Source organism: Vidua chalybeata, chromosome Z (genome assembly GCF_026979565.1).
Source record: "Vidua chalybeata isolate OUT-0048 chromosome Z, bVidCha1 merged haplotype, whole genome shotgun sequence".
NCBI lineage: Eukaryota > Metazoa > Chordata > Aves > Passeriformes > Viduidae > Vidua > Vidua chalybeata.
Window position 1 is genome coordinate 42499393 of NC_071570.1, and position 26116 is coordinate 42525508.

General features: G+C 41.0%; 1 protein-coding gene and 1 long non-coding RNA gene across 2 annotated transcripts in view; both read right to left on the bottom strand.

Annotated features, from left to right (window-relative positions):
- FAM219A (family with sequence similarity 219 member A) overlaps positions 1 to 26116 on the bottom strand; it is a 76340-nt gene that overhangs the window by 36464 nt on the left and 13760 nt on the right. The gene's annotated exons all lie outside the window — the stretch shown is intronic.
- Positions 12985 to 17557, bottom strand: LOC128782560 (uncharacterized). Its single transcript, XR_008428843.1, has 2 exons — positions 17510 to 17557; positions 12985 to 13201 (listed from the first exon to the last, which is right to left on the bottom strand). It is a non-coding gene; the product is annotated as an uncharacterized LOC128782560 (long non-coding RNA).

The following is a 26116-nucleotide window of genomic DNA, read 5'->3' on the forward strand; positions in this document are numbered from 1 at the left end:
GGATTGAAGCTGAACTCAGGCACTTGACTTATGGAGGCATAAATAGGAAGTGGATCAAATATTCATCAGTCTCCCCAGTGAAATAAAAAATGGTAAATAAATTGAAGTATCCCTGAGTGATAATTCTCATTATCTGGCTATACAACATAACCAGAGAATCACTAGAGAAAGTTTGTCATTAGTTAATTGAAGGCACTTTCAGAAAGTGCTGCTTAAGCCTTGAAAGATTGACTGTCTTTCCAACCACTAACTAATGTGTATGTTAGAGCTGTATTATAAAGCAGTCCCATTAGGACCCTGCCTCCAGCACCACAGCTCAGAGAGTTTCTGACGCTTTAAATGAAATTCACATTTGAAATAGCTCATCTACATACAGCCTAACCCCTGGGCACATCTTTAGCATTCTTAACTACAGATCTATCTAAGCTGACTCTCATGTTGTAGAAACACAAGATACCTAAGTGCATTGTAATGACACTCAAAAGAGGCAGCAGTCCTGGCCCGTGGTGATGTAAAATCATGCGATGTGCCAATGACACACATCATAATGATCAGCCTGTAAAAGCTGAGAGCAGCTACCTCAGGGCATGATTTTAGGTTTGCTTGCTCTTTCACAAACCTTCTTTTGCTCTTACCATCTTTCTCTCCTTATTTCCAGACCTTTTATTATCACACACTAATGGGAGCCTGTTAGTGCTGAAGAGGATCTGTCAAAATAATAATTCCTAGATGAGACACCATACTTCCCATGAAGCAGCCAGCCTCTACCTGTAACATGCTCTAACCTGATAAAACATGAAGGCTTTCAATTTACTTAAAAGTGGATACACTTCCACTTAAACTTTTCTCTGTCTCTACAATTGTTGAAGTGAACATCCATCTTGTATCTACTTTACGTCCAAAGCAGTGTTTTCAATCTAAGTTATAGGGCCATCTATGGTAACTCAAAATCAGGCATCATCACAAGAACTGGTGCAAACGGCCTACAGAACCACTGTTTTTAATTGAGTGGTGTGATGTGGGGATTGTCCTGAGACAGTACACAGGGAGCCTGAGCCCAACAGAACAGGGTCACAGAAAATGAAACAGGGTCATGGCCAGAAAACACCCAAAACAACTCAACTGGCTCACCTATACCAGAGAGATCAACAGTTTAATTGTAATCTGTGTTCCAAACAGAAAAGGCATTTAGCTATCAGAAAGCACCCAAAAGAGGGCCATGAGGATGGTGAAAGTCTGGAGGGAAAAGCTTTATGAGGAGTGGCTGAGGTCACTTGGTCTGTTCAGCCTGGAGAAGAGGAGACTGAGGGGGGAGAGCTGATTGTAGTCTACAACTTCCTCATGAGGGGAGGCAGAGGGCAGACACTGGTTTCTTCTCTGTTGTGCTCAGTGATAAGACCTGAGCGAATGGCCTGAAGCTGTGTCATGAGAGGTTTAGGTTGGATATCAGGAAAAAAAATTTCACCCAGAGGGTGGCTGAGCACTGGAAAAGGCTCCCCAGAGAAGTGGTCATGGCCCCAAGCCTGAGTTCAAGAAGTGTTTCGACAGTGCTCTAAGGCACAGAGTGTGACTTTTGGGATGTCCTGTGAATGGCAGGAATTGGATTCCATGATACTTCTGGTTCTCTTCCAACTCAGTTTATTCTATGATTCAGTTTGCACAGCCACTAGAATAAATATCAGATGAGAAGAATGATATTGAGATTGTGTTATGTTTAATCACAGGATAGTGGTGTGCATCTACCCTGTCTCTGTTTTTTATGCTTCCACTTCTGCAGTAGTTGCAAACATTGGAAGCAGAGCAATAGGCAGCACTGAGCATACACCTGTGCTTACACAGAGACATGTAATTCACTCAAATTTCCACTCCAGTAATTTTAGAGTTGTACTACTCCTACAGCATGTAAAATCCCAGCAGAATTGATTTGATCAGAAATTAATATTAAATAGCACAAACAGTATAGTTTAGAGCCATTTACCTCAACTCCTCCAAGGGCTTTTCAGATACTACTCCCCCAACATTATTTAATGGGGCAGGGTTCAGGGAATTTGTGACTGACTGCTTTTTGAAGGTTCCAAAAGCACCTGTATGGCTGAACTCCAGTTTGAGGTGCTACTTCTCAGGTCCAGCTTTTACATAAGGCAAATTACAAAGGTAGCTGTGTCTTTGCCATCATGGCTATAATAACCCTGAGCTGCTGACAGTGACCGCTGCACAAAGAAACAATGTGTGGCATCTTAACTACTCATTAATTAATGCCAAACATCCTCATTTACAACCATGCCCAGCACCTTGTACCCCAACACTCACATAAACATTTTGGTTATCATTCTGTATTTCCATCACACAGGTATCCAACTGCATTAGCACACCATGTTTTAACTCCAGACACAAAAAGTACACCAAGTAGAACAGGAGCTTGTATTGTGGTTTGTGCAGAGCCAGGATGTATCTTACAAAAGTGTGGCTGTGTGGAAAGCACAGATGCTGAAGCTGCATCCTTCCTTCACTTCAGTTTAACTCCTCACTGTCTCTACTCCCTGATATATCCAGCAACTGCTGCACAGCTTTTCCTGAAACTGTACATTTCTTCTGAATATCATTTCCCAAAGGCTTCCAGAACTAGCTTAGGTCTTACACCAGCAGTACAGTTTTCAGGAGGCAATTATCACAGTGAAGGTATCTTAAGAGAGAAATATGCAGCCCACTAACAACCAGCAATCAGGGCTTCTAACTGAGCCCCTGTCAGGAGAACTCCTGCTCCTTCTATCAGTGTGACCCCTTGAGACTCCTATCTGCAGGTGATGCACAAAAAGAAGAGTTTGGAAAATCACTTTTCAGTCACGTCCCCACAGAGAGTATGAACTAATAGAGGTAGGTGAACATAGTCTACGACAGTGACTTGAGTCAAGACCTCAGCTATTCAGGTAAGACTATTATTGCTAACACAAAGCATTCCCCCTTCCACCACAACCAACTGCCAGGCTGACAAGTCTGACATTCACCCACAAATTGTGACATTTGCTCTCATAATGTTTTTGCATTTCCTCCATCAATGGCACAGTTCAGCTGGCATGCTGCTTTTTCCTTGAAAAAGGAGGGATATGGCTTTTCTGGAAGCATAGGCTGCTTTATCATCTGATTACCTCCTCAAAGCTGTGCTGCTCACCTGCCCAGAGAGTCTGAGCAGCAGCTGCACTCCCTGGAGGGAAAGAATAAAGTTGGGATTACACCACTCCTTGCATACACAAGAATCTCAGTGCTTACTGCTGGGACCACAACTGCATTGACTAGCCCTTAAATCCAGGACCCAGCTTTGTGAAGCCACTGCAGTTGGGCTATGCTGATTCACAGATGCTGCTGGCACAGCAAAGGGAGGGAGCTGGAGCATCTCATATCATATTCAAGATGACTGTCACAAAAACACCACTGGTGAAAAAAATAGACTTTGTAAGCAAGAGACTCTTACATCTGTTTAAGTCTGTGAGATAAGAGGCTACATGGCTCTGCTATGTGCAGACTCATCCCTGCTTCAGAAACAGGAGTGTCAATGTTACCTGAGCAAGCTTAGTATTTTATATGGAAACAATTACATGGTCCAAACATCTGCTCTTCTTTCTGATAAACCTTCCTCAGTGGGGGAAATTAAGGGAAGAAAATTTCAAGGTCTAGACCAAGTGTCTTTCACACAAATGCACTCAGTAGCTCCCTTGTACAATTGTTTCTAGCTGGAGGAACTTCATATTTCCAATCAGATCTTTCTAGCTGAGTATGTTGCATCAGCACTGAAAATTAAGAAACGCAAGTCATTACTATTGTTCCTCTTGTTTTCAGAAGAAAAAATTTGGAGGGGGGGCAGGGGCAACACTTCACTGCAGAATTACTGGAGTGACACTATATAATTACACTGGAATGAAAACAGCCGTCTTACTTAAATCCGCTCAAGATACCAGGATCTAAGAACAGCAAAAAAGCCCCACCAGGATGGAGGAAGCTGCTTTCATCCCAGCCAGTGCAAAAACCATCTGTTATGAGATTCACTTACGTTGTTGGCGTAACAATGCCACAGCTGTTCTCCATGAATTAAAAAGAAAGCCAAATCTAGAAGAATTGTGTGTTTCAGAAGACAGTTAAAGAGACTCTCTTTCTTTTAATCGCATTTCAAAATGATACAAGGAGGGAAATGCCACTGGCAAACTCCTGTTTTTTCTCTGGAGAAAACAGGAAAGCACATCACTTTAACCCAAACTTCACTACTGGTCTCCTAAATTTCATAAACCAAGGAATTTCAGTTCATACACATTCTATCCAGTAACAGATTTGAGACCTGTATTAGGGTATTGATCCCTGTGTGCTAAGCATACCTCCCAAACAAACTACAAATCCATTTGGTACTGAACACCCTGCCAACAGAGGTGGACATAAGCAAAACAAAACATAAGGTTCTTCAACCTCCTCCCAGTAAAAGAAGCGCTGACCTAGAGGTCTTCTTTTAGACAAGTGAAAGTTCCTCTACTGTTTCTGTTTAATAAGTAAAAAAGGGCAAGCTTCAAGCAAACTGGCATCCATTCAAATCTTATACAAGAACAAGATGTGGGTTTTAAAAATGTCCTGTGCCCAAGCCAACTAACGTAATTCCTGACAACCCCACTCAAACCATCTCTAAAACCATCTCAAACTGGGAGCCCCTGGCTCCCAGTGCAGCGAGCAGGTGTAGAGTCTGTATTCAGACTGCTGGCTGCAGATGTCAACCTCAGCCAGGTAAAGTTGATTTCTTTACAGCAGCCACGACATGACAGATTTAGACAGTGAGTCTAATAAGACTTTAAGACACATTTTCTGCTCTCTTTGGTGGGATGCATGTGGTCCTGAACCCCTACCTGCTCCTTTTGTCCTGTGTCAGCTGTGACTGTGGCACTCTTGTTTCTGCATGAACACTGTGATGAACCAGTGATGTCTGAAGGTGTGCCCCACAGTCTTTAATCAGTTCAGTCAGCAAAGCATTTTCATAAAGCAGCAAACCTGGACCATAAGGATGCTGCTCTGCATAAGGAAAGGGCTTAAAATCCAAGCACAATTGCAGAACACTCAAATTCTAAATTATAATAACTATTTTTCTTTCCTGTAAAGAAATCTAATGCTTTTTTTTTTTTTTTTTTTTTTGCCTTGCAGATACAAAAAGCATGGCCAAGACTAATTAAATCCTTCCAGGAACACTGCCTAATAGATATGGTAAGGCAGAGATAAATTACTTTCCCTTGAAACCAGACTAATGTGGAAAAGTCTGGAAATGTTAAAAAAATAAACATAAAACCATCTAATAATTATTTCAATTAAAAAAAAAAAAAAACAACCCTGAACCCTGTTCTGCTTTTAAGAAACTGTCCTCTCAACTTCATGGACTCACAAAAAGTTATTGGATGTATAGGCTGTGTAGCACCATAAACTGTAAAGAGCAGAGCTACTGCTCCAGGCTAGTGGTGTAATTTTCCACAGGGTGGTTTTCATTTACAATTCACTTATTATATCTGGAAGTCTAATTGTAGCCAAGTACATTTTTGGGTTGTTCAAAGTCTAATAAAGAACCAAATAGCTTAGAAAGGCAGCTTTAACTTTATAATTAGAAACATTTGCTATTTCAGGTGGCTTCTCCCTAGCATGTTTATAACTTTCCCAATATACCTTTCAGCATGTTGTAAAAATAAATTATGACAAACACAGAGTGACACATAGATACAATAAGAAAAAGGGGAGAGGAATCTGGATAAATCTGAGATGCAGAGCATCTGTATGTTCATAAGCAAAGTGTCTTCTAGTAGAAATAAAGATAGACAAGGAATATCTGCTCTTGATTCCCAGAAGGCCCATTAAACACAAGGCAGCATTTCCCCACACATGAGATGAGACTAGTTTATCTGTCCATGTCAGAAAAATGCTGCGCATTGGCAGCCACCATCCCAGTGTAACCTGGTAGCTACTACCCACTGGAACAGCTAGAGATGCTTCTCCAACCTCTCCATTACCCCAGTAAATACAGACACTCCGGACCCTCCAGCGCTGCTGGCAGCAATCCAACCTCCTTTGGAAGTCACTGGGAGCAGTCTGCAGTGATGGAGCCAAGGCACGCCATCCTGCAGACCCTCCAAGTTACACCAGCAAGTGAAACACGAAGTTCACCGTGATGGGGGACAGTCAACAGTGTTCCTTTGCAGCTAGTTTGGTGAGATCAAGAGCAAAATTAGTAGAAAGCATGTTTCATAACCAGTGTTTTTTATATGGGCTCTGGTACAGCAGAATTCAGTCTTTATGAAAATCTGTGGTTTTTTGTCCAAAAAATATTCTAATGACTCTTGTTTATTATCCTTGCTGAACCAGAAACAAATCTTTTCTACTGTCTCACAAGTTCTCCAACTCCCTAATTTGTCTCCTTGTAGGAGAATTATGAAAACGATGTTAGACACAGAAAACAGCACTTTAAATTTAAAAGGCCTAGAGTCAGTTGTTCCAAGGTTAGTGGAACAGTCATAAATAAACAGTTGAATGAAAAGATGAACTTTCTCTTACTTCCAGGAATTTAAGAGTTAATTCTTTCCTCCCGCTGTCTCTAAAATGGATATTAAGGAGCAGTGCTGAGCTGCAAATATTTCTGATTGCTTTATTTTCTGCCCCATATCATTGCAAGCTATTTTTTGGTATAACTGCCATTGCAGAATATACAAGTAAACACCAAATATCAAGTCTTCTAAAGACACTCCCTCCTTCCCTCTTTCTAGCATATCTGGATGTTGCTTCAATCATCCTAATGACACAGATGATACAGATAAACTCTCTTTAAGGACATTTGTCACAGATACCCTGTGAACAGCCAAAAAATGGAGGTCAGGAATCTACTTAAAAAAAGAAAGCAGAGCTGGACATAAGCACAAGACCAGACACCCCCTCTTCTGAGTAGTTCTGTGTGTGGCTGATGAATCCTCCTCCTGCACTGCTGCAAACCCTGACCTCCTGTCCACCACAAATGCAGCTCTGCATGCCAGCACTGCATGGAACATCCTGGTCAGGCTGCATACAGGCTCAGTCAGGATGAGGACATGGCTTGGGGAAGGTTCCTTCCCTTTTCATACTATTTTTTTTGTCATTCTGTATAAGTAGATACATTGCTGATGGCTGTTTTTTCTGTATTGTGATTTTATCAGCACAGAGCTTCCACGCTTAAGACACAAGACTGCAGACCATTCTCTGCTTGCAGTGCACTAAAGAAACCTGAATAAAAACCTTTGGTTTCAGTGGTATTGCTCTAACTTTACATTTAATGCAATTCTGTAGCCCACACAGCCTTGTTGAGGGCTCTCACCCCTGCCAAAACAATGAGTAAGAAGAGAATGTAATACCTAAGTTTAAGCTCTTCTCTTTCCATAAATAACAATATGAACATCTCTATACAATCAACATTCAAAAGTTATTTTTTCATTTAACACCTTTTGCATTATTCCCATTAGATTGCCTGTTTAAACTAACAGAATATTGCAGAGATCATGGAAACCAGCTACCTTGACCCTTACACCAAAAAAAGTGAGAAATTCTGAATCCTAAAACTGTACTAAAAAGATTTACTATAAAGAAGAAAGAAAAATTCTGACTTTGCAACCTGATAAAATATTGGCTGTAGCCTAATAAAGCAAGCTAGGACTTGAATAATTTAATAAATTATCTGTTAATTAGGATAGTTTAATAAGAGATTAAAATTAATATTCTTACAAGTTTCATCATAAGCTTTATTAAGAGAAGCTATCAAACATATTAGTGCCTGCCCCACTAAACAGGTCACAGCAGATGGAGAGGCTGGAGAAAAAGCAAAGATGACCAGAGATTCTGCATGGAGCAGTGCTGTCAGCTCTCCATTCTGTTGTGTCCATGTCCACAATGCTCCCTGGATGCAGAGCATTCCAGAATACACTTGCTAGGACTTTTAGAAATTAGTCTTTTATCTGTGATAAAACACTCTCTTGTTATAACATGAACTAGCTGTGTGATGAAATGATGTTTTGCTGTTCTTATACCTCCTCTCACTCAGCTCTGCTCTGATCACTACCAGTAGTGAGTGCAGAGCACCAAGATCCACCTGCAGAACAGAGGAGCCTAAAGCTCACCTTAGGCTATTGCTACATGATAGTTATACACAGAACAGCAACTGAGTGACTATTCATCCATCATCTGTGGCAGGTAAATTACTAACTAGCATCTCCCCAGTAATATTTTGCAGAGAAGACTTTGTTTATTACAATGAGACAGGACAATACTGGCTCTCAGTGCTTAAACTCACTTTAACCTAACAAGTTTCTTCTGTGTAATTTGCTAGCTATGACATTTCTAAAGATCACCATCTCTGCCACACAAATCACCTCTGCAGGCAAAGAATCAGCCACATGTCCTAGGATAGGTACTTCTGCTCTGATGCTGTTTATGTTATACAGCTAGTTAGGTTAAAATCTCTCTGCAAGACTCCCTAAAGCCAGAGCAGATTGTCTTTGGAGTTAGTTTCTTCAGTAGGTAGTGTTGCCTTCCATGTCACGAAACACTGGGCCATTTTATGCCTGCAGTGCTGTTGTCCTCCTTTTCATCCAAGGCTCCAGCAATTTTCCCATCTCCAGACTGGCCATGGCGCTGCATCATAACACCACTGGCTTCCAGCTAATCAGCAAAGAGAAAGTCAGGGTTTTATGAGGCCATTATTCAGGTTCTTCCTGAATTATCTCTGAGCTTGACTTTTTAAAAGTCAGTGTAAAATAGTTGCAGATAACATTGTTGCTAGCAAACTCCAGCAGATAACTTTGAACAGCTAAGATCAGGTAACTGAACCTCTGGAAAGTTTTAGCGACATAATAATACCCTGGCCATAATGATAGGAAACAGAGACCTAGTTATCTCAACTGCAGCAGTTAACAGAAGTTTACAGAGAACAAATTAAAAAAAAAAAAAATTCTTCCAAGCTTACAGCATCTTTAAGTGGATTCCCTGGCTTAAGGTAGAGAACAAGAAATGCAGGGAAAATAAATGGAAATGCTAGAGATTAACTAATTTTAGAACCAACCACATGCTGTTTGCTTGCAACTGGTGAGTGACCTTTGCATTATTCTCAGCTAGCAGGAAATTCCTATCTACATTAATAAACAGAACATTGTTCACTCTTCCAACACTTTTTACTTTAAAGGCTTTCTTGCACATATAGACCTCAGTCATTTTCTGTGCACTTCTTCACATTGTCTGCTCATCTCAATGCATTTGAATCAGTGAAGTGGTTTGCAACAGTGGTAGCAACCATGTGGCAGCTCTCTCAAACAAAACACTCTACTCAGAAAGTTTTAAATGGGAATGGAGAAGGAGGGATCCTTCACCCTTCACAACTATTCTGCAACAGGCATTTCCCGATGGTCACTGCTATGAGACAGTTACTTTTAATCAGGGATTCACCCCATATTTTCTGAGATTATTTTAGCAATGAGGGATTTAATGTATGATTGGATGAAGACAAATGGGGTGCACACATACAGTTCTCATTAAACTCAGTAATGGCTGTACACAGACATGACTGGGTTTCCAGATTTTGACTGCAATGTGCTAAAATATGTTTTCAGCTACAATCACGCATTTAAAAAGGAAGCTGAAGTACAGTGACAAATCACTGTCTTTAAAATATAAATGGAAGGAGGTCCTAAATTAATTTTATAGAAATATTTTTCTGGTTGTTTTCTGTACTGCCTGTCAGAAAGCCTGACAGAAAGCCTGTCTGTGTGAGGTACTAAAGTGTTCTCCACTTGACTAAAAAAGTCCAAACCCATCTAACTAGAAGTGATGGCAATGATCCTGCCCACACAGCACCTTCTCCCTGCTTTGCCCCTACACCCACAGCATGCTGCTGTCTCCAAGAGTGGCTGCATTTCTGCAGCAGGGACAGCAGGTGTCACTGTAAGAAGCGCTGAATGAGTTCTGTTGATACTTAACTACAGAGAAACAAGTGGAATTTAGCACAGCATCCAGTAATTTGATGGCTTTGTAGCAGACAGCTAGGGAACATCGTTTGGATGCTGGAAAGCCAGTCCAAGTCACATGAAAACATTTCTATTTGACAATGGACCCAGGCCCATGTTTTTGGGCACAAATTCTTCATCTCATTTGGGAATACCAAGTGTCATCTTTCATACCTTGGCTATGCCTCCTCCAAGAACAGGCTGGTTGGTTGCAAATGGCCCATTCCTCCCTGTCCTGCTGCACCTCTGCCAGCTGCTGACTGACAGACAGGGAGCATCCCTTCCCTCCTTTTGCTGGCTAAGAAGGATCACTGGCCGGCTCAGGTTTGCAGAGACCGCATGAGGTCACCTGGTCCAATTTCCCCTGCTCAAAAAAGGCTACCTAGAGCTGGATGCCCAGGACCATGATGAGATGGCTTTTGAATATCCTCAGGCATGGAGACTCCACCTGCATGGGAAACCTGGACCACGCTCCACCAGAGAAGAGCCCATTTCTGTTGCCATCCTACTACCTGTATTCATCTCCCAGGACAAACTGAGGCACCCAAGCAATGCTCTGCTGCCCTAAAATGTAGAGACCTTCCCTAAAGAGGTCACCAGTGAAAATTCCTGCAGCAGTGTTGAATACAGGAACTCTGGCTTATGCTAGCTCTGAGGCATTCAAGTCCCATAAGTATACATTCTTTCTAGTAAGAAGACACTGAACCAGCTAGGGAAAACAGCCAATTAAATATTTCCCTGCAGGTCCTAACCGTAGCTAGAAATTCTTAATTAACAAGTTAAAACTCATTTATAAAAGGCTTATTAACATTTGTAGTACTGGTATACTCAGCCTGCCAACCAGAAAATAGCCTGAAACACCATATGGGAGTCACCAGATTTTCCTTTTGTTTATTTGCCTCAGTTCATATACAGCAAGTTTCAGAAGGAAGCATCTAACCTGCTGAAAGTTTATTTATCTGAGGGGTTTAAAAAAAATAATTAGAAGAGCTTTTAAAGCTATAGTTTATAATTTGTTTTGGAAACTACGACAAGGTATTTACTGTCCAAGACAGTGATTTGAAGGTTTTGACTTATTTAAGGATCAGTGGCGTTATCTGATCATCAAAATGAAAGAGCAACTGGATTAAAAAATTGGACTTGTCAATCTGTCAATTAATTTATTGAGATTAACTCAGGTGCCTTAATGTTGTAAGGCACTGATGGAGTACAATGCAGCTTTTTACCTTGGTGTCCTCTGGTTTAAATTGTAGATTTTATGAGCTGTTGTTTATGTAAGCCAACACAAACAGAAATAGGAGGCCAGAACTCTGTTCCTAACAGAGAGATGACCACATCTACCACAAAAGCAAATGAAGCAATGAAGCCCTGACCCCTTTGCTTCCACATGTGAGGTATGCAGTGTTGTCCTCCATCTGCAGACAGACAGGACTTTCATGGCATCTTGAGCTCTGCCCACCAGCAAGCACAGTGAGAACAGATGTTCTGGGTATTTCTGCTAGAATGAAGAAAAGAATTGTGGGCAGTAAAAATTAGCAACACCAGCTCTGCTTTACTCTGTTGATTTTGGAACAATGTGAATAGCAACTATCAGCTATTAAAAAAGACAAATCTAAAAAATGGTCAAGGAAAAAGACAATGGAAATTCTCTCTTGTTCACAACCCAGACAATATGGCTTCAAAGACACAATGCTCCTTCTGTCCAGGAATAAAACCAGCTAGAAGAGCCAACTCAGATATCTTATTTTCCACAGACACTGACTAAATGGAGCTCCAGAATACTAAACAGCAAGATCACTTCAGCAGGAATCATGACATATTTTAATTCCAGCATGACCCACAGCAGACAACGAAACTTCTCTCCCCTACTCTTTAGTCTCAGAGCTCCATCTCAGAGATATCAGATGCATAAGTATGTTTCATGAGCTTCATATGAACTTCAAAATTCCTTTGCTGCTCCCCCTCTCCCTAACTCTCCCACACAGAAAGTCTGTGTCCAAGTCATCTTGTGCCTTTTTTTCCAAAGTCAGATAGGTCTGCAATATTGGAGAAAGAATGAACATTCTCTGTTGGCCTCAAGTGCTGTACCTCCTCTCTTCTCCACTTCCCACCATCCTCAGCCAGTTCAGAAAATGCTGCTTCATTCTGGCTATGAAGTCAGCAAGAAGGACCTCAGGAGGATGAAGGTGTACAGATTGCAATGACTTACATTTCATAGCTCCATCTGACAAGAATGAGATGAGCTTCCCCTGCACTGCAGTGTTACAGAGGGTAGCTCTGAAATTAAAGATAATGAGATAAAAGCCACATCCACCAAGACCCTTCCTTCCCTATTTGAATGAAACAAGCAATAAGTGGTTAGCACAACCACCCCCAGAATGCAGGCTGGTGACAGAAATAGGAGAGGTGCCCTGGGCTGTGCAGAGAGAACAGCTTGTCTCCACAGGGATAAGCAGAGCGCAGTGAACTGCCTTCCCTGAGGTGACCAAGCCAACAAAGCTCAGTGTGCCAGGGCTCAATCTGTAAGTGCTGTGTGGTGGAATGACCCTTTTTAGTCCACAGCATCACCCTCTCTGCTGACTGTCAGCATCTGTCCCACCCCTGATTTGCCTACTGCTTTCAGAGTGTCTCCATAGGCTGGAAATGTTCAGGACTTCCTTGTCATCCACCATACGAGAACATGTTTGCACCAAGTTCCCAGGGTGTGAAACATGCTGAGATCATTACCCAGCCCTTTTGAGAGAGGCTGATGGTTTGCACTGAATCTGGCTGGTAGGCTGCTAGTCACACCCTTCCCTGCCCATGCCAGGTGAAGGGCCTGAGGAAGGACTGCTCACAAAGCCAAGCTGCCATGGCACTGCTCTCCCATGGAATGTAAACACACAAGTAAGGACAGGTGACAGATCCGTGTGCACGGGCACAGTCACTGACCTTTGTAACAGAACATCAGAGCTGCAAAGGTGAATGAATTTTTATTTTGATTTAGATTTTGAAATGAATTCATACAAGGAAAAGAAGGAACTCTGCTAATGACAATGGAGCACAGCAGGAACTGAGGGGCTGTGTTCTGTTATGATGTGGTGGTAGCTGAGTCATTTAAAGGGTCTGAAACACTAGTGCAGGTTTCTCCAATACTGTTCTTCTCCGAAACAGATCTTCCATTCCATTCAAGTCTGTGAGAGAGGGAAGAGCCAACATTATTGCAACTGAGCAATTTAATCTGTTGCTTAGATTTTTTTTTTTAGCTCACCTTCCACCTGAAAAAAATCGTAACCTATAATTAAAAAAAGAAACAAACCAACCCCCAAAAAGACACACTAGAAGAACCTTGACAACCATTATATAGAGGAACATTGGGCTACTGGGGACAATAGGAGATGCATCAGAGAGCCAGGGACAAATAAACTGAAACACAAGGTAGAAGGGACAAGCTTACAGCCTCAAAAACAAGATGAAAGTTAACAACACATGATGCTCTCACAGGGGCCTTTTCTGAACCATTTCATACCATTCTGGCTCCAAGTGCTGTGGTACCCAGTGGTCAAACTTCACTCTTTGTTAACATGCTTTGTGCCTTGCAAGTTGTTATCTGGTGGTTATTTGATGACACCAATTCATAGCCTGATTTTTTCTCTTAAGATCAAGCTCTCCTAATTTCCTTCTAAAATGTAACAGGCTGTTGCCTGACTAGGAAAACTAAAGAAACTTGGTTACATAACAATTTGTTTACTTGCTCTTCAATACCCCTCCTAGAACACCACTGTCAGGACAGAGAAAGCATTGCTCAGACCCAGAGTGCATGGTACAGTTTGCAAGCAGCTACCATGCAAACCCTAGCTTGCCTGAATTCTGTTCATCCTTTCTACAGTTGGACACTCATTTGGGTCTTTTCTACTCTAATGCTGTGTATTTTAGTGAACCCTGAAATATGGCATCCTAATTATCTTTCAAAAACAGCTCTAAAATTGGCTTGTATCAAACAACAAAAACGTATGTCAAGGGGAAATGGACAGATTCGCTGTCACATAAGCCTACTGCCCCTCTGCAACCAAACTGTGTCATGGAGGGAGGATCTGCACTCCAATCATTATCTCATGACACACCTCCATGTTTCCACATGCTGCTGAAAATATGCTGTCGTTTTCCTGACACACAGGAAAATGAGATGCTTCAAACTAGTACTTACTCCACAGCTAAGCGGGGCAAATCAGTGGTATTCTGGCATTCATCTGCATTCCAATCCAGATGAGGGAAGAGTGTAAGAGCATTTACCTCTAGAAATCTGAACAATACTGAACAACTGAAACTTCATGGGCTTTTGTGTACATGCCTAAAAAACTGGAAGATATTAGTGAGAGGTTTCCCAGGGCCACCTTTTCTCTCTCCTTCCCCATCATGCATACATCAAGACACAGCCTCTGTATTAAAGTCCTCTTCTACTCACCCAAAGCTATTAAAATGCAGGTTTTTCATTTCTAATTAGACTCATTAGATACAGATGTGCTTCTTTCAAGCCCAATCATGCATTTACAAGGGTCACCTGACCAGTCCTCCACAGAAATTAAATCATGGCTCTACATTTGGAAATCAGTTCTAAAAATATTATTGCAGAATTCACAAATCTTAATGACCTAGATCAAACGCACTCCATTTAAGTACTCTAGGAACATCTTCCTGTTGAGCAGTGTGCACTGTAACCCTGTGGCAGAATCCTTTCCTACACTCCGAACTTTTTAAAGGCTCACAGCCATTTTGTGGCAAACAGGGAACTGCAGTGTCAGAGACTGCGTGATTTGACCTGCACCCCCTTCAACTACAAGTGATGCTAACATGAAGCACGATGATGACCATCCAGGCCTGGACTGAGCTGCTCTTATAAAAGGAGTATCTTCCCACTATGGCAGGCGAGAGCTAACCCAGTCAGAAAACTGGAAGAACACCACTACCATGAGTCAGGACCCAGGACCATTCTCTGCTTGAAGTTTTGGGAAGACAAACTCATTCTTTGTAGTTTGGAATTCCAGCTCTTTACGCCCAGTTCTCCTCCTTATTTGCTCTGTACTACCCACTCAAAGTTTTTAATTCTTACAAAGAAAATCCAGGAAGGCCTCACTTCCTCAGATCAACAAGCCTTTGAATCATGGATGTGTTACTGGTAAAAATTTGCCGACTCCACAAGAGATTCTCCTTCAAAAAACATGCCTGCCCTATGCACAATTGTGACCCTTTCCCCCCAGTTTCACACAGGGCACTGTACTATGCCTATGGTGGTGCTAAGAGAAGGATTTTCAGGCCTCAGATTCTCCCCAAATTCCAGCCTATCCTACCAGTACTGCAGTAAGCCAGGACTGAATACCTTTATGGCTCCAGATTAGGATCAAAACTATTGAACAAAGACACTACAATACAATGCAGACACTACTACAACAATACAATGATTGTTCGTCCGTGGACAGCTAATTCTGGAAGGAAAATTTATTCTCCTTTTTGTAGTGATTCCATGAACAGACATTATAGTGAGAAAAAACACAGCCATGTTGGAACAGTTGAGTCTTTATCAAAGAGCTTTATGAAACAGCACGTAGTGCAAATACACATCTATTAATGAGAACAATAGAAACTCAATCAAGAGAACATGCTGAAATAGAATGCTCCATAAGCTTTACAGAACAGTAAACTGGAGACTAAGCTGTACTGTACTGATCAGAAGAGTATGAAGGCACAAGGCTTCACCAGGGTAGAATGACCTGGCAGAACGGCAAGGGAAATGGCAAGGGAAAACACATCTCTGCTCCCTCTAGTATGTTTTTGCAGCACTGGTTTTCATTTATTTGAATTGCAAGGTAAAGATAAAAGGATAAGTTTAAGTGATTTAGACTCCTATTAACAAGTGACTTAAAAATAAAATCAGCAAGCATGGAACATAAATTTAAGTCATTTACTTCCCATTTACGCATTACTTTTTACTCTGATGACTGTTCTTTCTTCATTTTTCAGACAAGGTTAACTTTCACTTTGCCACTAAATCTAGACTTAGTTACTATTTCTGCTACTGGTATCAGTCTGCAAAGAAAAGTAATTATCCATTGTTATACTTTCCAGACTCTGGTGTCACAATAACATGAATCTGATATCCCACTCCCCCAGTTCCTACTCTGCTACCGAAACTATGGAACAGAAATTGGAGGTATAGTGCACAAATACAGCTTTTAAAAAGCAATAAAAAACAAGCCTTAAAAATCCTGCACATGTAAGATTATAAATCCATTTTGAAGCAATGTGTTGTAAAAATGATCAGATTTCTGACCACAAATCGACAAGATCTCAGAAACAGATCTCTGCCTCAGTCCTTTTTCACAGTTTGATTTGAAAAAAAAAGCTTTCTTCCCTTATTGTCTCAACTTCCCAATTGTGAAATTATTATTAGTAAATTGAAAATCTTTCTCATGCTCCTGAAGTGAATTACCAAAAAAGCTGTGGTTTTGCATGTCAAATCTAGGCACCATGCATTCATCTAGTGACTTGTGCAGTTTGCTAGTTGGACCATGAAGTGTGGATATCCCTGGTTCTCTGAATGCCTTCCTTATACAGTAGAAAGTTTCTTTCACTCAGGTTGAAATATTTGTCTCAAATCTTTAAAGTAGCTGATCACATGTTTAAAATTTAATTCAATTATGTTAGCCAGCAAATTGCCTGGCAAGTTCCATGTGATTACCTGTTACCTGACAGATATCACTGGACAGAGACTGCAGCAATGAGCAACAGTATCATAATACAAATTTCAAATTCAAGCATCTCTCTCTCTTTCTTCTTAAAAAGCATGTGTAATAACCACTACATTTCCTAATTTTGTGGTAGTATTCCCAAAAACCTTTGCACTTTGGTATGAATGTGCTTCTCTGCTCAACTGTCTTTCACACAAGAACTCCCGAAATGGCTGGTTTAAAGAAAAAGAAAAGTTGGAAATGTCAAGAAAACAGGCTAACAACTAATCAGACACTTTTGAAGCCTCTCTCTTTGTTTCCGGGGAGCAGAAGTGTGTGTTTTTCAGACTGGACAGGACACTTCTATATACACCTATCCAGATCCTGCTCTACTCCAGAAGCAGAAGTAATACTGTTTATTCAAAGAAGAGGTAAAAACAATTTGCAGTCTTCAGTGTTTGTACAAAAATCAACACTTTCTGCTTTTGAATTCTGCTCTGCTGTCAACCAGGTGTTTAGAAATGCACTGCCGAACAGGCAATTCTCAGGAAACCAGAGTCTTTAATGCTTTAAGTGATTAAATGAGTGACTTACCTCCCCACGAATGTGTCAACAAGAATTTCTCAGAGTGCAATTTAAAATAAGGTGGCCAATAAAGCTGGAAGTTGTACAAATTTGAAGGCATTTTTTATGGTGCAATTGCTTTTGGTTTCTAACATGTTGATTTCTATACCTGCACTGTGAAGGAGCCAGCCTAGACTGTGTAACCCAACTTACAGGGACAGGAAAATCAGAGTGGTCCAGCAGGATGCAGAGGCCTTTCTCTCTGAAAATTCTGAAAAGGGACATACATTTATGTTGAATTGTTTAGAAAAATAAGTTTGTGCTGAGAGGAGCACCCAAGGTATTGTATTTAGTATTCCCAAAAATGTTCACTCCATTTCACCAGATTTTAGTGGCAGATTTGTGTCTACCAAGGTTTCTGAAACTCTGACCTTGGAAAAGATTTGACTTTTATGGGCTGTGGCTTTCTATCAGAAGCCTCATTAGAAGTCAATGCCTCTGGCACTTTATCAGTGCTGCCTAATTACAGCCTAATTGCTGTTTCCCATCCCACTGTACACCCAACAAGCCTGTGGCAGCTGCTTCTATGTGTGTCTGATGAGTGAGTTGTTGATTTACAGTTCTCCTGGGTCTCTTTCCCTCTGCTCTGCTGCACAAGTAGCCTGTGTCACATCTCAGGTTGTTCCATGACCTGTGTGCTGGTACCTGCTGTCACCAGGTACACCCTGTGACACAAAAACACCCTCACAAGCCTCTGCTGGGAAACTGCAATCTTTCCTTAGCTGCTTCACCTCCAGTCTCTTGCAGACACACACAAAGCCTGGTGGCTCTCACACCAAGGACAGAAGCCTGTGCTTGCACACAAGCACACCTGGATTTGAAGTAAGATCTGACCCCATGGCAACCTGAAGTAATGTGGGGGAACAGCAGCAGAAGGACTGGCAGCAAGAAGGCAGCTTAGGACAGGCATCTTTGGTGACACCTTTGAAAGCAAACTATTTGATCTGCAGAACCATCATGCAAAATAGTGGCATCTTAATCAATCTTAATCTCAACCAAACCCACTCCCAAGGCAGGAAAATCTCAACTCTCTGCTGAGCACAGTTGGATGAATGTCCAGGAATAAAAAGGCTATGTCATGGAGTCGAGCCTTACACACTGGCCAGGAAATGACACTGCATGTTCAGTCCTTTGGGGCTACTTGTCCTCAGTAACAAAACCCTGCACTGCAGCTCTAAGCCAGCACTAAGGCACAGCCATATTACAATGAATTGGCACCAACTTTTTAGATACCTTTTTTCCATACAACATGCTGACACAGCAATGGTCTAGCAGAGACTTGTATTTTAGCTCACATATTTACTACATTTGATATTTCTGTCCTGAAACAAACACTTATTAGAAAAAAGGTCCCAAGTAGTTTCTCCTGTGAACCCAGTCCTCCACAATCATCTGGCAAAGTCTTAAATCACTGTTTACCCTCTTATTGGCTTTCTTATTTTATAGACACAGTCAAGGCATATAAGTAATTTAAAACTCTGATCTGATGGCTTTCATGAGGCCATTGCTGAACTCTTCCATTGTTTTCAGTTTTTTCAGAGCCAAATACACCATGGCTGCATAGGAGTCACAGAAAACACCAAAACCATCTGAAAAATGTTTACTGAGTAAAATTATTTCAAGAAAAAACAGGACAAATACCAGAGGCCAATCCACACAGCTTGATCATTTTCCCTACAGCTGCAGGATGCAAAAATCCTCCTTCCGAAACACCTTTCAGATAGGTTTTAAGAGGAAACATGGCAGCATAGATGGCAATCCTGCTAATCTGCAAATTAATCTACATACTGCCCCCTGTAATCACTGCCCTGAACAAATATGAAAGATGCACAGCTCTATACAATATGCAGTAGCACTTAGAATTTGCTTGGAAATCTAATTACAGTTTAGTTCAGCAAGTAACTGTAAAGGGAAATCACATTTTCACCCCTATTTTTTAAGCAAAGCCACTTGTAGTCAGGTTTCCATGCTGCAACCCCTGTAGTTACCTACAAAACATATCCTTTAGGACACAAACTGCAGCCAAATAAATGCACATCAAATAACCTCACTCCTGGCTCTCTCACCACAAGTAACCTGTCCGGAAGCAGCTGGAATTTGTTAGAAAATGAAGACACAAGTCCAAGAGGCAATGCAACCTCTTCATGACCAGCATGGATAGCTTAGAGGCAAATCTCTTTCAAGTGGTTAAAACATTTTCAGTGTTCTGAGGGTACTATCTGAGCTAGTGCAGTGCAACTGAAAGACAAGTCCACTTAGCTTTAAACAAGCTACCTGAGGTACATTTTCATCAAAAAAGCAAAAAGCTCACTGAAAGCTAAATGACCCAACTTTTGGGGTGGTTAATGCAGTCCTTGAAGGCTTCATGCTGGCATGTCTGGTCCAAGATGCTCTGCTTACCATTAATTCAGGCATCTCTACACTATGCCAGAGTCTTGTTGTGGTTACAGAACAGATACACTCTCAGATATGCCTGGAAGTGGAGAAGAGCACCATATACCCATTCACTTTCTCATGTGGTTGTAAACAGCCACTACCAAAACCAACAGATCATATCATATCATATCATAATGCATACTGGACAGGAGGTTCCTTCCAGGAAAGAGACTTAAGAAATCCACTAAAATAAAATTATATGAGCTCATAATGAATGAAATAGCTCCATCCCAGCTAGCTAAAGGACATGGACAAATCATTCTGTTTTAAGAGAGAAATTCTTATAGAAATAATTTTCATTTCTGGTAAAGGCATATTCATATACTTCTTGCCTATATAAAAGTTAAAGAATTTCAGAACTGTAGGTCCTGTATCAAGTTAGCTTGTAACAACACCCTGTCCGCAGGAATAAGAGGAGTGCTGCTCAGGGAGAACAGAGGATGTAGACCTCACACTTGCAAAAGGCTCTTTCTAGCCCATGTTGGCTGCTGCCCACCATGACTTCAGCAAGAACACCAGAGGCTAGAAAGATAAAATCAATGCTGCATGATTACATTAGAGATCATCTCTGGAACACAAGTGCTCTCAGGAGCTGTAAGGTTGCCTACACTGTTTCATTGTCAGGATAGAAATAATGGTTCTTTGAGTTGTTTTCATTGGAGAACTCCCACTGCTTCTAGGAGAGTCATGAGCTGCTGAGCTCCAGTGGCAAGTTCACTTGAACAGTTTATTAATTTAGTCTTGTTTTGTCCTCATCTGCATAGGTTTCTTAGGAGATGGCCAATACCTCCACAGGGAGACCTGCCAGAACCTCGGAGAAACTGCTGAAATGTGAAACCCAAATCCATGTTTCACCCTTAAAAACAGAAAATGAGCATTTTGTGATTCTATTGTGTTTGTCCCTGACCACCCCAGGAAGCAAAGGAAAGACAGACTTAAACAGAGAACTTCTTCCACAATGGAAAGATGTTTAAAAAATAATCGAGAACAGACATCAAAATCCCTGATCTTGTTAGCATTGCTTCAGTGTCCTCAAAGGGCTGTCAGAACTCTCTTCATCTATGGGAAGAAACCTTGTTTGTACCAGAAAGACAGTGGAAACATTAAATGTAAATAATTCAGTGAGTTTACAACATGTTGCTTGCCCATAGCAATAAAAGGGCAGTATTGCCAGACTCTGCTTAAATGAGACTGCAATTTTAATCAATATTAACTGAGTGCACATCCAACCAGATGTTTATTCTTGACACAGAGCTGACATTTATGTACAACTGTCAGGTTCAAAAGCTATTTTTCTAGCATCCAAACCTGAGAATACTTAATTATACAGTGGTACACATAATTATTCTGTTCTTAATCAACACTGCATATGGAAAGTTTAAACCTTACAAAGAACAATCTAGAGGAGCATGAGACTCTTTCCTGGAAGTCTGGATAAAAAGTCTCTTGTCTTGACCAGAAATTTTTACTGATTTTGCCTCATCAGGAAGTTTCTGTGACTCTTACCCACGTTCAACATATTTTGGGACAGAACTGAACCCCTTCAGCACCAGTTGTCCAGGTTCATTCAGTGTCCCTTTTTCAGTAGCTCTTTACTAAAGACAGGTTCACAGACAGAATAGACTCAAACAATTTGGAGAATAAGGATTTTTGCACTGATTTTATAACTCATCCCTTCAGCAGACCACTGTGGATGGAGCTTTGGCACAATTTTTAGCTTAAACAGGGAACCACAGAATATTCTGAGTTGGAAGGAACCTACAGGGATCATTGAGTCCAGCTCTTACTGCTATGTGTGTACCTGCTATGCCAAAACAGCAGAACAATAGCTTGCAGGAAGGCTTTGCCTTGCATGCCCTAAAGTATTTGAAGTACTCCTGCGTACCCAAATTTGTCAGAGGCCTGCAGGTAGCAAAGGAACCACCGCACAACCTCCCACCATCCGCTGGATAATTAAGCAGATGGTAAGCCTGCAACAAAGCCACCATGAGGCAGTCCATGTTCCTGTTCACTGAACCTTGTAATGCAGCTTAGTTTCTCCAATCTAAATACCAAGCCCTGAAAGCTGCTGTATCTCTAGCCCATTTTCTAGATAACATTAGGTATCCAGAAGGGAGCTGTTTGCATTAAAAATAGGATGTGTCACATTAAGCCATTGGCACATTCTATAAAAGCCAGGGAAAGTATTTTTAAAAAAGCACTCTAAACAATACTGGTTGTTTTTCTTGCTACTTCTGTAATTCAAGGGGCATTCAGCACAGTAAAGGCTGCCCTGTGGCAGAGTTCTAGTGAGAAAAGTCCAAGCTCAGCACCATAAACATTGCTAAATCTATAGAAATCCTTCTCCAGGTTATGAGATGAAGATAAGGACTTCTAAGAGCAACTCCTCTGGAAAATAGGACTCCTTGACAGTTGCTTCACCAGTAACTTTTAACCCAGCTTTAAACCATAGATTTGTTATCAAAAGCTTTAGCTCAAGAGTCCCACAACGTGCAGTATTAATTCAGCTGACACTGAGGTTGGTTGGTGCCCTGTCCTGTAATGTTTCCTGGCATGTATGATCACAAAGTCACCTCTGACTGTAACATTCAAGACTGTGACATACAACTTGCTGTGGAACAAGTGACAGAAGCATACAGCAATGCTGCATCAGGAGCAAGGCAGCTAAATTTACATATTAGTGTAAACTGAGCTAAAACACATGCTGAAGATGTTACAAACCAGCCACTGTAGCGTACATATACAAACTGGTTTTCCTTAAATTGAAATGTCTGTGCACTATTACTGCCAGTCAATGCACTGTGAAACTCTTTCTGTTTCACCAGAGCAATGTCATGCAATATTACTTTTAGATACTTTCACTGACACTTAGAGCTCTAATATTTCACCCTCTACAAGTACTTCTGGAAGGGAAATATCTGGTAGCCAACAAAAGCTTGTTGCAGTACCAAAGCCAGCATCTAAGGAAAAACCAGAGTGATGACCAGCATCTCAAGTAGGACTAGGTACATCCTTCTTATTAGAAAAAGTTATTGCAATAACTCAAAGCAACATAAAGGAGTAATTTTCTCTGCACTGGCAGCTGTAAGAATCTCAATCATTCCACCATACCAACCTAATAATAATAGTAATAAGGCAGATTTCAAGGAAATATGTTGTTCTTCTCATAAACCTACCAACTGAGGTTTGGAACAAAACAAAAAGGTAAAGGTTTCTCATTTATTTTTTATTTCTTGACTTCAGAGGTGTGAGGGAAAGAAAACCAGAGAGAAAAATTGAAAGAAAAACATCCATTCAACATCAAATCATCCTAGCTAGTGGTAGAATTCTATTAACACCATAGAGGAGAGACCCCTATAAAAAAAAAAGTGGTAAAGGCAGGATTTACTCAGAGTAACATAAAACAATACCAAGGCTAGAAGAGTTGGTTACTCATGTTTTTAGCCCTTCACAGAGCACAACTTGAAGGGCTCTGTCCTGCAAGACAGGACAGAGATCAATCTCAATAACAAGTAAAATGCCTTCCACCTCCTTACTCAGAGGTATGTAGCTCTTTGAAATGGCTTGGGTTTTGGTTGTTTGGTTTGAGTTTTTCAAGGTATATAAAGAGACTGATACACATCTTCTGTGTACTGGGGGATGTGCAGGTTTATCAGCAGCTCACTAGCTTTGTGAAACTGAAATCATGCTGTATTTCAGCCAGACCTGCACCCATGGCAGAGTAAAGCAATACCAAAACATCTGCTGACCTGGAGGTACGGGCTCATTAAGGATCCTTAAGATGTTTTTCTCTCTCTTCCCCTCCATCACTGATGCTGAGAGATTTCAGGCACCAAACCTTCCATCCCAGAAGATAGCTCTATTCTCAATTCAGAGCTTTTTGATGTGTGTTCATCGCTTAACACACCCCTCTGCCCTAAATAAAGTTTTGCTCTTTTTTGATACAAATCCAGTTGAGTTTCAGAGCAGGAACTCTAATAAGGAGACATTAATTAGGCTGAAATAGCTAGACATAGCTGGTGGTTTTCCAGGTGATCTGCCAAACCAAAGGAGGGCCAGGTTTACAGAGCCACTTATTTCACTCCAGCAAGCAGTAAAAGAATTTTTAAATAAGCCTCAGTGGTTTTTAAGTCCTTTCCCCACCCTAATTTAGAGGAATTACCAAGATATGTATAAATATTAACAAGTAGAAACTGGACATACTCAGGAACTGCTAAATCATAGAGTCATCATAGATTCATAGAATGGCCTGGGTTGGAAGGGACCTTAAATATCATCTTGTTCCAACCCCCCTGTGCTGTCTAGTGGGAAACCTTCCACTAGACCAGGCTGTCCAGAGCCCCATCCAACCTGGCCTTCAACACTTTCAGGGATGGGACATCCACAATTTCTCCGGACAACCTGTTCTAGTACTTCCCCACCCTCATAGCAAAGAATTTCTTCCTAATATCTAATCTAAATCTACTCTCTTTCAATTTGAAGCCATTCATCCTTGTCCTGTCACCACATGCCCTTGTAAGAAGCTCCTCCCCATCTTCCTTGAAGGCTCCCTTTAGGTACTGGAAGGCTGCAATTAGGTAATCTCAAAGTCTTCTCTTCTCCAGGATGAACAATCCCAGTTCTCTTAGCCTGTTCTTGCATTAGAGATGCAACAACTTCTCTTTTTAAACTTTTATACTTCCAGAGTTGTTTATTTTTAAAAAAAGTTTCAGCAAGAAAAAAACAAGTAGTTTTAAAATAACTTCAGAAGACAGTCCTTCCAGCCTGTAACAACTGGTAACACTTAAACAAGTGTCTAAGAACAGTTGACACCATTTAGGAGAGGTCCTACCCATACATAGTTTCTACCACATCAAGTCCATGTCTGTTAGGTGCCTCTTTCCCTCTGAAGGAGAGTGTACATTCCATCAGAATGCAAGTGACCACAGCACAGTCCCATCCTTCAGATAGGAACCTTCCAAAACTAACCAAGCAGCTCTGGTTTAGTGCTGTGTGTGCTCACCATGGAAGCAACTGCCTGCACCATCTGATGCACAGTGAGACTCTAGTTCAGGCAGTGTTTGCTTACAATAGACTTTGGCTGTGGGCAAACACTCAAGGCATTAACTCAAGGTCATGCTGACAAATACAGCAAAACTTGGAAACTCAAGGAAGGATGACAATAGATTTTGAAAAATCTGACCCAGCAATACAAAATGCCAATTGACAGAACTAATGGAGGATGGATTGAGTAAACGATGGTATTTCCACGTGCGTAAAAATATTTTGAAGTTGATTCTGGTGATAGTGACAGATCCATAAGGACATTCACTATGCACTGCAACACAGGATGGCAGCACTATTATGTGCCAGGGAAGCAGCCCAGGCATAGATCCTCTAAAAACTGATTAGACACATCATGTTTGTTAACCCAAAAAAAAAAAAGGCTGAATGAGGACTGCTGAAATTACCAAGGTACTCCTTTGGAAGTGACCACCATTATATTTCATATGATTTACCAGTGAAGCTGAATGTTATGTTTTTATTATCACTGGCAATCAGCAGAATTAAATCCCATGCCCTAGTAATGCCCCAAGAAGAGCACTTCTATTTTTGCATAATAAAAAGAATTAACTGACTTCAGCTCTGAAAAATTAAAGGATTTGTCATGTTTATCAATTAAGACCACAGTCTGAAGTACAGCTTCAGACTACTAAGATGAAGTTCTTCAGTCCTGCGAAACCAAAAGAACAAGTTTGCAATATCAAGGGGATAAAAACTCAGCAAGGGTCTAATACACTTCAGAATGTCACGCTTGGAATGGTATTTAGCAGACCTGCTTCATCCAGGCCTCCTGGCTCTCTGTGTGTCAGCATGAACACGTTATCACCATTGCAACTGACTGCTGGCAGTTCCCCGTGATGTTAATGAGTTCTGAACTTATGCAAAGTCTCCCAGTTGGTGCTTCTGCAAATTTTACCAACAGAGAGATACCAAGGCAGGATACCTGTGGTAAAAGCATCTAGCTTTCTCCCAGTCATCAATTAATATAGCAAGCCAGACTCCAGTGGCCATTTGAAAATCTTTCAAAACACATAATTGACTGGCCTAGAAAAAAAGAGTTGACAAAAATGCATCACGACCCTATTTTGATGTCCTACATATCTATTGAAAAAACTTTATGACATATTCCTATAATCTGATGAATCTTTCACAAAAGGCAAATCAGAAACCAGAAATAAAATGCTTGATTCTCAAAGCAATTAGGATTTGGAAAAAGCTATCAGGACCTTGTGCAATCAAGTAAATCTGCAATGACAGAATAACGTCACAGCTTTTTTACAG